This window comes from Onychomys torridus, chromosome 4, assembly GCF_903995425.1.
Source record: "Onychomys torridus chromosome 4, mOncTor1.1, whole genome shotgun sequence".
Lineage (NCBI taxonomy): Eukaryota > Metazoa > Chordata > Mammalia > Rodentia > Cricetidae > Onychomys > Onychomys torridus.
Window position 1 is genome coordinate 90,473,831 of NC_050446.1, and position 14,368 is coordinate 90,488,198.

A 14,368-nucleotide genomic window follows, 5' to 3' on the forward strand; every position below is an offset into this window, starting at 1 on the left:
TGTTTTTGTGCACTGAACCACATGAGTGCAACCCAATGACTCTGAACCCACCATAGTTGTACACAAAAATGTCCCCTAACCTCAAGGAATGATCCACACTGAACCATAAGAGACATTTCCTGTAAAGAAATGGTGTCCTCAAGGAAGAGGACATAGACATTTCTAGGAGAGTTCTGTTTTCAGCCATTTATAATTTGTTACAGGCAATCATGTCCAAATGTGTATCTAGAGGCCTTTTCAGGTACATGTTATTGATACCTACATGTTTGGCTTGTATGAGTGTTTCCTGATACAGTGATTAAGAGTCCTGTGTCTAATCTTTTGAGGAAGCAATAACACCATAAGTGCATGCAAAGACGCCTACCTGAATGGACATGTTAGAGATGCAAATAGAAAGCTAATCATGGCTAAAAGCAGGGGATGTTGATAGAAAGTGTGCTGCAAGTCAAGAAAGTCACTAGAATGCTTAAAGACTTGAACTAATAGGACAAAACTCTTTCTATGCCCCTTCTCTATGTATCTCTAGCTCTCTCCTTTCTCTCCTTACCCTCACCTCCCTTTCTTTGTCTCCCTTTCCCATCATGCACATTCCCACCACATTTAACAAGCATTACATTAGATCTGTGGAACATAACTCACAATACATTATTTCATTAAAGCAATATTGTGGCAGTACACATACATCACACTAATAAAATTAATAGTAATAACATGAAATTTGACTTAAGATTCATGACACAATGGAATAGCTCACAAGCAATTCAAAACAATGACAATGACTTCTTTTTTCGTCTCCTATATGCTATTATTTTTGTAAGTAGAATCCATATTCCCTCACAAACTAGAATTGCTCAACTCTTAATAGCACCCCATGGTTTTGCTCCTTCCTACGATGCCTTTACTGATTTCACATAGTTCAAGCATAATAACAAACCATCATTTGTCCTCAGGAGCATGAACTGTCTGTGGCTATTTCTATACTCCCAGCAACCTTATTCTTAAATAGCTGTTCTGAGTCTGTCAATCTAGCAACCAGCTTTCTGCCAGCAGCAGGGCTGCCACATGGAAACTCTGTCTAGGCTGGCTAATTGCCGAAAAGCATTCAGTTCTTTCTGAAAAAATGCAACATCTCAAAGTTCTATTAATTTGTTACCCCAAACCCTGCTTCCCGCTTCCACAGCACATTAGCCTGAGGCAATATTTTGTCCATTATCTGGCATGCTGCTCCTCTACAATCCATAAATGTGTTTTCCTCACTTAATGATGTAATATATATCTGCATCAATCAGGACTGTTTTAGTAGCTCACATTGGAAGCCAAACACTCAGAGACTCATTCTTCATACCAAAGAAGTGAAAGGAAAGAACAGAGGTGCTACAATGACTTGGTTTTTTTTTTTTGTTGTTGTTGTTGCCCATTATTCTTAGTACATGGTTTATGTCCTGAAGTCCACCTTGTGGACCAAGATGGCTGGCTACAGGAGCATCTAAGCCTTCAAGAAAGAAGACAGGAAGAAGGCATAAAGGTATCTAAGCTTCCAGCTTGGTCTCCCAGGTCCTTTTCTGTGTGTCTCTACTTACTAGAGGAAGAAGATGGATATGCAGTCTTTGGGTTTTTGTATCTCCAATCTCTGTTCCAGAAGAGAGAAGCACAGAATAGATAAGTACTAACTACTCCCCCCAGATTTTCCCTTTTTCAACTTCCTGTGGGCAGAGTCTCGTTACTGCACATTACAATGAAGGGACCGTAGCCTTTGGAGTCAGCTAATTTCACCTCAAATGTTGGGTATTCCCCATATGTCATCGTTAGCCTGCTACCTCTGAAATTTTTATTTTAAGTTGTAGGTTCTAGTAATATTATTTTAAAGATTGAGGTGAAAGATTGTATATAATATATACTAACCTGTTCATTTTATAGTACCTAATTATAATTATGTTGCTAACTTACACATAGTTGGAAGTATTTGCTAATATTAGCTAAAATGACTAGAAAAAAAACTAAAGTTATTCTGCAATGCTAGTATTTAAAGTTTATGCTTATTCTAGAGAGTGGGGGAAATATTAAATTTTCCTATCTGCTAGTACAATGGGATGATGAGGTGGTTAAGTAGGCAAAGTGGTTGCTGTGCAAGCATGAGGACCTGACTTTGAACCCCTGGAACCTACATAAAGTCATACATGGTAGCACACATCTGTAATCCCAGGGTTTATAGAGCGAGCTAAGAGACAGCAAAAGAAGAATCCCCAGAGTCAAAAGGACCAGCTAGCCTGGAGTACATGCAGAAGTCAACAACAACAACAACAACCCATTTAAAATAAGGTGGGAAAAGAGGACAGATAACCAATGTTGTCCTCTGACCTCCTCTTGTATGCCCCAAAGTACACTCATGAACACGCATGCACACACATAAATAGACATCACACAAAATAAATAACTAAATGAGAACAAAGATTTCCTAGATTAGAGAGGAGTCACAGTGTCTTATGTGACAGACAACGTGCTGGTTTTGCAGAATAAGGAGTAAAATAGTCTGACCTCAACTCTCTTCTTAGAGCTTCCATAGACTAGTCGTAATTGAAAGCATACATCATGTACAGCTCCTATGCAATTATCTCCCAAACATCAATTCCCCCACTCATTTTTTAAAAAAACTTTACTACTATTCCATTATTTATTGACTACTTTCCCTAAAACTGAACAACAAAACTCATCATAATAAGGAAGAAATGCATTAATAATCCCCACCAATGTATTATATTTGCTAATTATTTACTCTATGTTCTTTTCTTTAAATAAGGCATATGGTTAAGTAGGGGTCTTTTCCAGAATAATGTTTACAAGAATGGTAAGTTTCTGAATATATTATATTTATAGTATATTTTCAACAGAAAAACTATCAAAAATTAATGTCTGTGAACAAACTCATTTGATTTAATTTATGGGAGAGTGAAAGTCTATATTAATATATATTTGGAAATGAAAAAAATGCATTTTTCTTGAAAATTTTTCTTCAGAATTTTTTTTCTGAGTACATTGAATAGGTGTCTGCATTCACAGTGACTGACATGAACTCTTTCATTAGTAACATATATCTTTAGCATCTAAACCATAGAGAAATCAATAATGGAAATAGCAAGAGCTTAAATAAATAAAAGGATAATGAACATAGGTGGAAATTGCCTGGCAGGGCTAAAAGGTGTTTCCAGAAGGAAGGAATCACTGATCTCATTTCAAATTCTGCTGAGAACTCAAGAGGAATGAGGAGTGAAGAATAACCACTAGAATTAGAAGCAGGGACGCTGCTGCTTTTTTAGATGAGAGCGATTTTGGTGGAGTGGTGTGATAGAAGCCAGCCGAAGACAGACAAGGACCACGTGGTTGGCTGCTGATGAGATGCAGACTGTGAAGATAGCTGATGCCTTGTAAAGGTCTGTGAAAGCACCAGCATGCGAGGATGCTGCTCCTGGTTAGGAAACTGGATAGAAACAGGGCTGAAGGATAGCTCAATACACTACACAGCTTTCTGAGAAGCTGAGAGGAGACTGAATATGGAGAATATTTCACATTGTAGAGAGGATGGCATTTCCTTAAGCCAAAGGTAGCAATGTAGAACTAATGGATGCAGATGTGTGCACAGTTTCATATTAGTGACAAACCAAGAATGTTTCTAAATGATTTTATGGGGCAATAAATATTGCTTAAAGCATAGAAGAACATAAACGAAGAGAAATTGTTGAGGATTTTGAAAACAATTTGTTTCCAGAGTCAAAGAAATATTTAATTTTTTGACATCTTAATATGATGAAACTTGACCCCTATAAAATGGAATGAGAAGATCATAAGAAGAGTCTCATTTATAATGAGAGCAAGGGACTGAACTGGAACAATGGCTGAGTGGTTAACAGTGCTTGAGGTTCTTGTGAAGGTCTAGAGTTTGTTTCCCAGGACACACATTGGGCAGCCCCCAACCTTCCATAATTCCAGCTTCTGGGGATCTGTTGCATTCTTCCTTCCCCTTATGGGTACCTGCATTCATGCATGCATACCCACACCCCTGCACAGACACACATGCATACACATAATTTAAAAAACACATCTTTAAAATAAAAATAAGAGAAAATTTAAAAATTGAGAAGAGGGAAAAGAATAAGTAGGTCTTTAAGTCGACCAAAAGGTGAAACGATGCACTCTATCTAAGTCTGTTCTGCAGCAAGTAGAGACAAAATACTTACACTACTGGGAAGTTTAATTAAACAGCGGCTCATGCAGAACCTTCAATGTTCTCCAAAAATGTAACATGAGTTGCTAAATGGTCTTACTAATAAAAAAGCAGAGCCAGATATTGGGGTGAAAGCTGAAAGATCGGAGAAGCAGAACAAGCCACAGCCAACCTCACCTTGCCAACTTCTCAGCCATTCCTGTTTCTTCAAACTGGAAGCCTCTGAGTCCTCATCCGAATGGCTCTCAGCTGAACTGCTGCTAAAAGCCTAATAGCTTAAAAGCATTTAGTTCCTGGTCCTCACGCCTTATATACTTTTATATACTTATATACTTATATATCTTTCTACTTCCTGCCATTACTTCCTGGGATTAAAGGTGTGTGTCACCATGCCTGGCTGTTTCCAGTGTGGCCTTGAACTCAGAGATCCAGACAGATCTCTGTGGATGGAATGCTAGGATTAAAGGTATGTTTTCTGGCCTCTATGTCTATCTAGTGGCTGTTCTGTTCCCTGATCCCAGATAAGTTTATTAGGGTGCCCAATATATTAGAGGACACAATATCACCACAAGTGATAGCTAATGAATTTTAACAAAACCTTCCAAGTGTTCAGGCAGAAAAAATAAATTCTGTGCCAAAGACTACACATCTGACCTGTATCAAACCTCTACTCTGCAATGTTAAGTACATCTTGATTGGAAAATGTAGCTCAAACACTGCCTAGCCAATATTTCTTTCACTATATTGTAGTAACTAAAAGACACTTAAATGTATGAGAGCTAAGTAAAGGTGGTATCAGCTATGGCTTAAGTATGTCTATCAAAATCCATTTGTTACAAACTTTTTTTTTTGTTTGTTTTTGTTTTTCTGAGACAGGGTTTCTCTGCGTAGCTTTGCGCCTTTCCTGGAACTCACTTGGTAACCCAGGCTGGCCTCAAACTCATAGAGATCTGCCTGTCTCTGCCTCCCACGTGCTGGGATTAAAGGCATGGGCCATCACAGCCAGGCCATTTGTTACGAACTTAGTGCCTAAGGAAACTTTGTTGGAAAATGGAGTCTGATGAAGTGTACAGGTCAGGAGTATGGATCACTCATACATTGATATTACTTTAAAAATACACCACAAATGAATTAAATTTATGGTATGAGATGTAGATTCAAAAATAGAAACAAAGACAGAAACATGGATGTGGAGCAGAACCAGAAAGGATAGCTAGTTGTCATGAAAAGGTACAAAGCTCAAAGGATGAGGGAAGGCTGCTCCATCCCATACTCAACTGACAATCAATGTGAGGGCACAGATTCAGAAAATGGGCATAAATTATGAAAAGGGGGAACACATGCAAAAAAAAAAAAAAAGAGGAGCTTTGAACCCAGGAAACTCAGAGGAGAACAGATTCTACATTCAAGAAAAGTAGTAAAAATGAAAATAAGCCAGCATACAGATTATTTCTTCATGAGGAGTGGTCTTAGCTAAATGTCAAAGGAAGAGGAATTTCCAAAAAAAAGCCAACACTGAGAGCAAAGTGCTTCAGAGAGATTCATTAGAAGACAGATTGAATGGTGTATTTGAGTTTCTCATTTAAGAATTTTCTGGTTATTCTGTTTCTTAATAAGCTGAATAAACAAATATCAGAGTAAAACAAGGGACCCAAACTGCAAATACAGCTCATACATAAATCCATCAATTTGTCTGCAATCCCCAAGACTCCTTTGAGCACTGAAAAAAAGTTATGTGACTTAACAATTCTAAAAGAACTTGTTTGCTCTCTGAATTAGTTGAACTAACATCTAGAATCAATAGCTCCTCTAAGTTCTGATTCCTTGAAATATGATATCAGATGCCTTGAAACTTCCTTCCTGGAATATAGTAAGGACATCTCAAAGCTTCCTATTTCTAATATAAAGAGTTTTGGTTTCTGCTTTATGAGTGACTAACTCTAGCAAGTTCTCTGTATAACTAAACTAAACAGAGGTACAGAAAGTCTAGCAGGAGTTTGGGGACTTGTTAAAGTTTTAATATCATTAATATTTCAGCTTCTGATCTATAATTGCAATATCTGCTGCAAGTCTTTCCCAAAGTAGTGTTTTGGGATAAGTGTGCTGTGGCACTCACAAGATGCAGAGTGAAAACTTTGAATCGAGAAGGAGGTGTTTGCAGGATTTGGCCTTCAGAATGGTTCTCAGCAGCTGGAATGTGTGTTTGTACAACAGACATCCAGAATGCATCCAGATGTACACAAAGAATCAGTGTTAAGCTCTGAAGTTCAACTGACTCCTAAGAAAATTGGGATTTGACTACTGGATTAGGGCTGGCAAAATGGTTTATCAGGTAAAGCTGCTTGCTCCCAAGCTTATTGACCCAAGTTCAATACCAGGGAATGAATGGATCCATATGGTGGAAAGAGAGAGCCTATCCTGAAAGTTTTCTTCTGACCAACACAACACACACACACACACACACACACACACACACACACACACACACACACACAGACAATAACACCAATGCTGCTCTACCTATCCAGATTGGGGCAGGTTTTAACTTCATTAAACCGCTGTCATCCCATGACTGCTGACATGCATCAGGCTCAGAGAGAGTCACTCATCAAGTATTCACTAAGACTGTTAACAAGAACGGCGGTGACTCTCCTTAGGGGTTCCCCAAAAGCAGCTAATTAAGGGACAAAGGTTGTTCAGACTGTGACAATTACACCTGTAAGGTTCCTGGAGAAACACCCAAATCTCTAACAAACCTATGTTTGCTTGCTTAGTACAAGAAATAAAGAGCTCATCCATTAAAAAAAAATGAGAGGCAGAAACTGTCAACCATTTGAAAAGGTTTAGGAAAATGATCATCCAATTAGTGGCTATGATCAAATCAGGCATGAACTCTCTCTGGATGGCTCCATAATTTTCCTTCTTGCATGGTGTAATTTCATATAGCTCAAATGAACTCGTGAGAGGTAATTCAGTTCCAAACAGTTTTCTCATCACTGCTAATTACACTAATACATTGAAATGCCTCCTACAAGATGCATGAGCCCTTTAAGCCACCTCATTAATGTGATATAATTTTTACCAGAATATATATCAAACCTATTATCACCACAGGTTTTCTTTAGCATTTTTTTCAAGATGTCTATCAAAAGCATATAAAGTAGAGTTCCTTGGGCTGGTCGTCTCATAATTAACTGTTTCTTTGAACTACTGTTGTCTATTGTAGTGTTTTGGAACAGCACTAACAATCTTCAGTATGGTATCCTCAGACCCACTGGCTTCTTTCTATGCTCTGAGTGCTTCATTTCTTAACTCTTTTTCCCGTTGGAGTTGAATCTTTAAATGGCAAATGGTGCATGCAATAATGTGCAAAAATGAGTTATACAAACTGAAAGCAGGGGTGTAAAAAGAGGCATCATCTGAAACTAAAATAAAGACAGATTTTATGGTATTTATGTCAGTTAATTTAACTGCTGGTAGGGGCTTTTGTTGAAACATGAGTTAGTTCCAGTGTTTAACCTTGCAGTATTAATTTATGCTTTATGGCCTGAGCACTTTATCATCCCCTCCTTGGGAAGACAGTTATCTCATTAGCCAGAATTTAATGAAATGCAAGGATACACTTCTTAATTTCAAAGATTACTATAACACAAATCAGGTGTAAATCTCAGAATGACTGCCCCTTCCCTTGCCTGGAGAGAGAGACAAACGGGGAGAGAGAGAGGAGAGAGAGAGAGAGAGAGAGAGAGAGAGAGAGAGAGAGAGAGAGAGAGGTTCTGCTGTCGCATCACAGGAATCCATCTGGTAACACATTTCACTATAGCCAATGTAAAGGTACCCCACATCTCTAAAAGTTGGGGTTTCTCCACATCTGGCAATATTGATGACTTTGGTTACTATAAATACTATAAACTTTCTAGTGTTAACAGTTTCTTATTCATCATCACATTTAAAAATGAAATTTTGATAAAGTTATCAATTCCCCAGGCCATATTGCAAGGCTTCTCATGAACTATCATGTGCATTCTGTGTAAACTCAGTATCATAGATAGTGCCATTCCATGTTGTTACCATTGAGTCTTTTAGATTAGCAGATGTTTTATGGAGAAAGTAAATAAGCTGTGAGATGCAGACGTCTTAAGTAAATGAAATATGTATGTTTCAAATAGAAGGCACATTATCTGCCTGGAGGAAGTAGAAACATTCAGGTGATAAAGCTGTCTGGGGTGACGTCTGTTTGTTAATAGTCTTATGAAATCAGTATATATCAGTGTCCTACAGATGGGGTGCTGGTCCTGTAGAGATTTGCCACTTTGGTGTTGGTGTGTTTGGCTTTCACTGTCTCCATTGCTCAAATGCCTATGGGGCCAGTTATACAACCTGCAGTGCACAGCTAAACCTGGAATAGCATTTGAATGACCTATGATGAGTGTGTTATATTGAAGTTTATCTCAGAATATTGGATGGTTTTTAGATCATTTGGAAAGTGAATGAATAAATGAAAATTTGGTGCATGCATACAGCAACATTTCATTAATTTGCATGTCTCTTTCATAAGAAATAAGAGAAGCTTATATATATAATGTATATTGTATATTATTTGAGTTTACTGGTTATAGATAACAGTATAAAGTAGGATAATTTGGTGGATGAGTGACTCCCTCAGGTTTTCTGTGTTAATTGAAGACTTTCAGGAGTTAACAATTTTGAACAATTTAGAGCTAGATGTGGTGGTATGCATCTGCCATCCAAGCACTCTGTTGTGGGGGGTATGCTGAGAATGGAGGATGCTCAAGGCCAGCTTAAGCTACATACTGAGGTCAGGAGCAGCCTGAATCATACACACACACACACACACACACACACGGAAAAAAACACAATAAAATACAAAACACTCTTGACTTAGCCTGAAAATTTCCCTGTGAGATTTCATATGTGCATTCTGTGTGAGAATGTGCATATCTAAGTGATGTCTACATAATATTAGTTAAACTACCTAATGTTACTCTAACCTATGAAATGAGATTAGCATATATAAATTGTGCAAAACAATAGATTTCATTATTGAATTTTCATCCACACCTCTATAAATTACTTGTATCATATTCAACCCCCTTACCCAAATAATCCCACTTCTGCTTTCATGGCTTTCTTTTCTTTCTCTCTCTCTCTCTCCCTCTCTCTCTCCCCCTTCCTTCCTTCCTTCCTTCCTTCCTTCCTTCCTTCCTTCCTTCTTTCCATCCTTCCTTCCTTCCTTCCTTCCTTCCTTCCTTCCTTCCTTCCTTTCTTTCTTTCTTTCTTTCTTTCTTTCTTTCTTTCTTTCCTTTCTTTGTTTATATTCCACACATGAAATAAAGCAAACAGAATTTGCCTTTCCACGTCTGGCTTATTTCACTTAGCATAATGATTCATGCATTTTCCTACACACAACAAAAAGTTTTAGGTAATCAAAACCTACCTATATCTTTTTAAAATTCAGAATTTTTTCTTTTGCAGGAAAAGCGAGAGGATGGTGAAGAGAGCCTTTCTACATACATCCGGTATGGAACCCCTCTCATGTCCATGTATGACAGGTTTACCATAATTGCTGAAGAATATTGATGCATTCCCATTAACTGAAGCCAATACTTTATTCAAATTCCCATTATTATTATTATTATTATTATTATTATTATTATTATTGGCTGGTGGCTTCTGTCTATTCCAGGGTCTCACCAAGCACGATGCATCACATTTACTTGTCATGTCTCTTTAGGCCCCTCTTGGCTATGACAGTTTCTCAGATTTTCATTATTCGTGATGACCTTGACAGTCTGGAGATAGACTGGCCAGGTATTTGATGCCCCACTATTGAAATCCCTCTGAGGTATTTCTCATGATTACAGGTTTGGGAAGGAAGACCACAGAAGGAGAGTGCTATTTTCATCATGTCAGATCAAGGTTGCATACTATTAACATGACCTTGATCACCTAGCTGAGACACTCGGAATGGTTTTGACAGGATCAAGCCAAGCACTAGATGTGAAAGCCTACCCAGCACAGTGCCTGGAGCACCGGAGGGGTTCAATTATCCATGATTCTCCCTCTGCTTGTCTTTCACATCCATCTCAATGCTCATATTAAACTACTAGGATTATTTGTGTAATTAATATCATTTGACTTTGCCACAAAATGGTATAATACAATTAAGATTTCAGGATACATTTGGCATCTACTAAAGAAAAAACAGTGCAATTCTAAGCAGATTCTTATTGAAGAAGAGTCTTATTTCAAAGGTCATCCATTGCATGGATTCCAGGGCATTACAGCAGCATTCTGGTGCAATATGATTAGCTATCTACTTTGAAAACAGCTGTTCATCAACCAGTATCTGTTGAGATGGTTTTTGATAATTCTCACAGACAGATAGAAATTCAAATGAAAGATAAACCTCAAGATGGACATGAAGAAATTGGAGCCCTTCTGTATCATTGATGGGAATGTGGAATGGCATGCCACTGTGGAAAACATGAAAGATTTTCAACTTATTCAAAGAACTACCATATATATATATATATAATCATAGATAAGAGATTTTCAACCTGTGGGTCATGACCCTTTTGGGGGTGTCTAACAGTAGCAAAATTACAGTTATGAAGCAGCAAAAAAAATTTTATGATTGGTTACACACACACACACACACACACACACACACACACACACACATTTGCCACTCATGTTTAATGCAGTATTAGTTACAATGGTCAAGGCATGAGGGCAATCTAACCATCTATCAGTAGATGAATGAATAGAGAAATGTACTAGATGCACATAATAAATACCATTCATGACAACATGAGTAAACATACAGGAAATTATAGTTAGTGAAGTGAACCAATTACAGAATGACCAATATTGCATGATCCCATTTACATATGAAGTATCTAAAATCACAGAATTCCAAGAAGTAGAGAATGAAATAATGGTTGCTAGGGGGTTGAGGGAGGGAGAAATGAATGGATACTCCATGGCTATAAGGTTTAGTTATACTGGATGAATAATCTTCTGTACCACATGTGACACACAGTTAACAATTCATATGGGTTTTCAAATATGTTAGAAGAATTCTTCAGTGTTAGATGTTCTTACCACAAAACACACACAACATGAAACTGCTTCGGGGAATTCCTGAAGGAAACAGTTGCATTAGTAATTTAGTTTCACTGGTATATGCATATGTCCAAATGCATCAAGATGCCTGAAATAGATATATAGAAGGTTTTGCATATGGTCTACCTCAATGCAGTCTTAAGTAAAGAAAGTTGGTATCATTCATTAGTTATACTATGAATACCTATCTTCCCAGATCAGTCCATCTGCTTATCAAATGCTCTACAGAGTTACAAACAGTCCTCAAAATTAACAAAGATTTAATATTCTAGATTTTTAAAGGGCTGATTTCTGTCCTTACAAGTCAACTGCTGTCTTGACTTCAACTCATTTTTTATTTCTTCTCACTACTCCAATGATTTCCATAAGCTGATCACACAAGACTACACACTTTGGCCATTCCTCATGATCTCCATCATGCATGCTTTGCATTGTACAGGTCTGTTTGCCCCACTGGACCATAAACTCCATTGGGAGAGGGGAGAATTTGGGCTCATGAGGTACTCCTAACATTCGCACATGGCAGACACATATTAGTACGGAAATTCTTTCCTAATAGATGAGGTAATCTTGTGAGGGATGAGTGATTTCAGATCTGTGTTTCAAAACTCAGAGACATCTTTTGGACACGGAGGGTCACAAGGTTAAATGACTGCCCAGTGTTATACCAACATGGCTTAGAACCAGAACCTGATGTCAGGTGTCTAGTGTCTCTTTACTATGAAAAAAAAAAAAGGTATTTCCAGTTAAGGGCCACTGTTAGGTAATAAGGAATACACAAATACACCCAACAGTTCCCATTTTCTAGAGGTCAAAGGTGAATTCATATGTTTTGAGTACAATAGGAAAATGCCATGGAAGGTCTAAAAATACTTTGAGTTGAGTGTTGGGAAGATACTGATTTAAAGGAATTAGACACAGTTAAGGAGTCTCAAAAACAGCCTGTTTTTCATGCTTTACACTTCATGTACAGAAATGGCTTGGAGGTTTATAGGGAGAACCTAGGCTTGTTTAGGAAGCCAGAAGCCCTCACTATGTAGTTTTGGGAGTCAGTTGTTCTGTTGGCCCTCCAGCTCCAGAGTAGCTATCATTGATAAAGTTACAGAATTTTTGTAATAAAACAATATAAAACTACAGGATTTGCTGTGGTTTATTCATGTTAGGAGATAATGTTGGTTGATAAAATTCAGTTTAAATTTAAACTAAGAATTTGGAATAATGTATGTCATACAGATGCATTAATACAAGGTCTTAGGTGATTAAAATGATATGAATTGTTCATTTGAATAACAGTCCATCTTAATTCCATTTACTTTCCTTTAAGTTTTATTTAAAAGTTTGTATGTGTGCATGTGAGTAGAGCATGCTTGCTTGTGAGTATGTTGGTGTGCTTGCGGACATTTTATGTTTTCTTCTTTCATTTTTCTGCCTTACTGCCATGAGACAAAAAGCTTGCCATTCTGTCTAGACTGGCTGGTCAGGGAGCTCTCAGTATCTACTTGTCTTTGCTCTCTAATGCTGGAGTTACAGTACACTCATCCACGTCTGGTTTGTATACGGGTACAGAGGGTTTGAACTCAGGTCCACACACAAACAGAGCTATTGCCGCAGCTCCACACCTGTTTGCTAAATCAGATGACACCTGAGCTTGCCTTCAAGGCTGCCAGAGACAAATTCCCAAGAAAATGAAGCTAGCAGCTGCTCTTCTCCCTCACTTGGTTTCAGGTTGCAAAAAAATCTGGTTTTTCAACTGTATTAAATGTGGTGTTACCTGATGAACCAATTTTGCACACATAGCTGTAGTTTCCCTTTTAGAAGCATTCCAACTTGCGCTGTTTCTTCTGCTAGAATTTGGTCTGGTCCAGTCCCCTCCTCCCAGGCTGAGTAAAGTGTCCCTGCATAAGTCCCAGGTTCCAAACAGCCAGCTCCTGAACTAAGGACAGATCTGGGTGCTTCCCAAACAGTTCAAGCTATTCAATTGTCTCACTTATCCAGAGAGCCTGATCCAGTTGGGGGCTCCTCAGCTTTTGGTTCATAGTTCATGTGTTTCCATTCGTTTGGCTATTTGTCCCTGTGCTTTTTCCAATCTTGGTCTCAACAATTTTCGCTCATACAGTCTCTCCTCTTTCTCGCCAATTGGACTCTTGGAGCTCCACCTGGGGCCTGGCCGTGGCTCTTTGCATCCACTTCCCTCAGTCATTGGATGAGATTTCTAGCACTCCAGTTAGGGTGTTTGGCCATCTGATCACCACGCTAGGTCAGTTCCGGCTTTCTCTCAACCGTTGCCAGTAGTCTACAGTGGAGGTATCATTGTGGATTTCTGGGGACCTCTCTAGCACTTTGCTTCTTCCTATTCTCATGTGCTCTTCATTTATCATGGTTTGTTATTCCTTGTTCTCCCTCTCTGTTCTTGATCCAGCTGGGATCTCCTGTTCCCCTAAGCTCTCTTTCCCTCGAAACTTGCCCTTCATTATCCCCACTCACGTCCAGGTTGTTCATTTAGATCTCATCCATTTCTCTGTCATTGGGTGATCATTGTGTCTTTCTTAGGGTCCTGTTTTCTAGGTAGCCTCCCTGGAGTTGTGAGTAGCAGTCTAGTCATCTTTGCTTTACATCTAGTGTCCTCCTATGAGTGAGTACATACCATGTTTGTCTTTCTGAGTCTTGATTACCTCACTCAAGATGATTTTTTTCTAGATCCATCCATTTGCCTACAAACCTCATGATGTCACTGCCTGGAATGAATCTACCAGGTTGAGCTGAATCCCCAGGGGAGTATTTGCCCTGGAGGAGATGGGAATGGGGGGTGGGCTCAGGGGAAGATGGTGTTGGGGGCAGAAGGGGGGGTAGGGGAACTCATGGCTAATATGTAAAATTAAATTAAATTATAAAATAAAAAAAGATGGTTCAGTCAGTAAAGTGCCTGCTTTGCAATTGTGATGACCAGAGTTCATTCCCTAGAACCCATGTAAATTAAAAAAAAAAAAAAAAAAAAAAAAA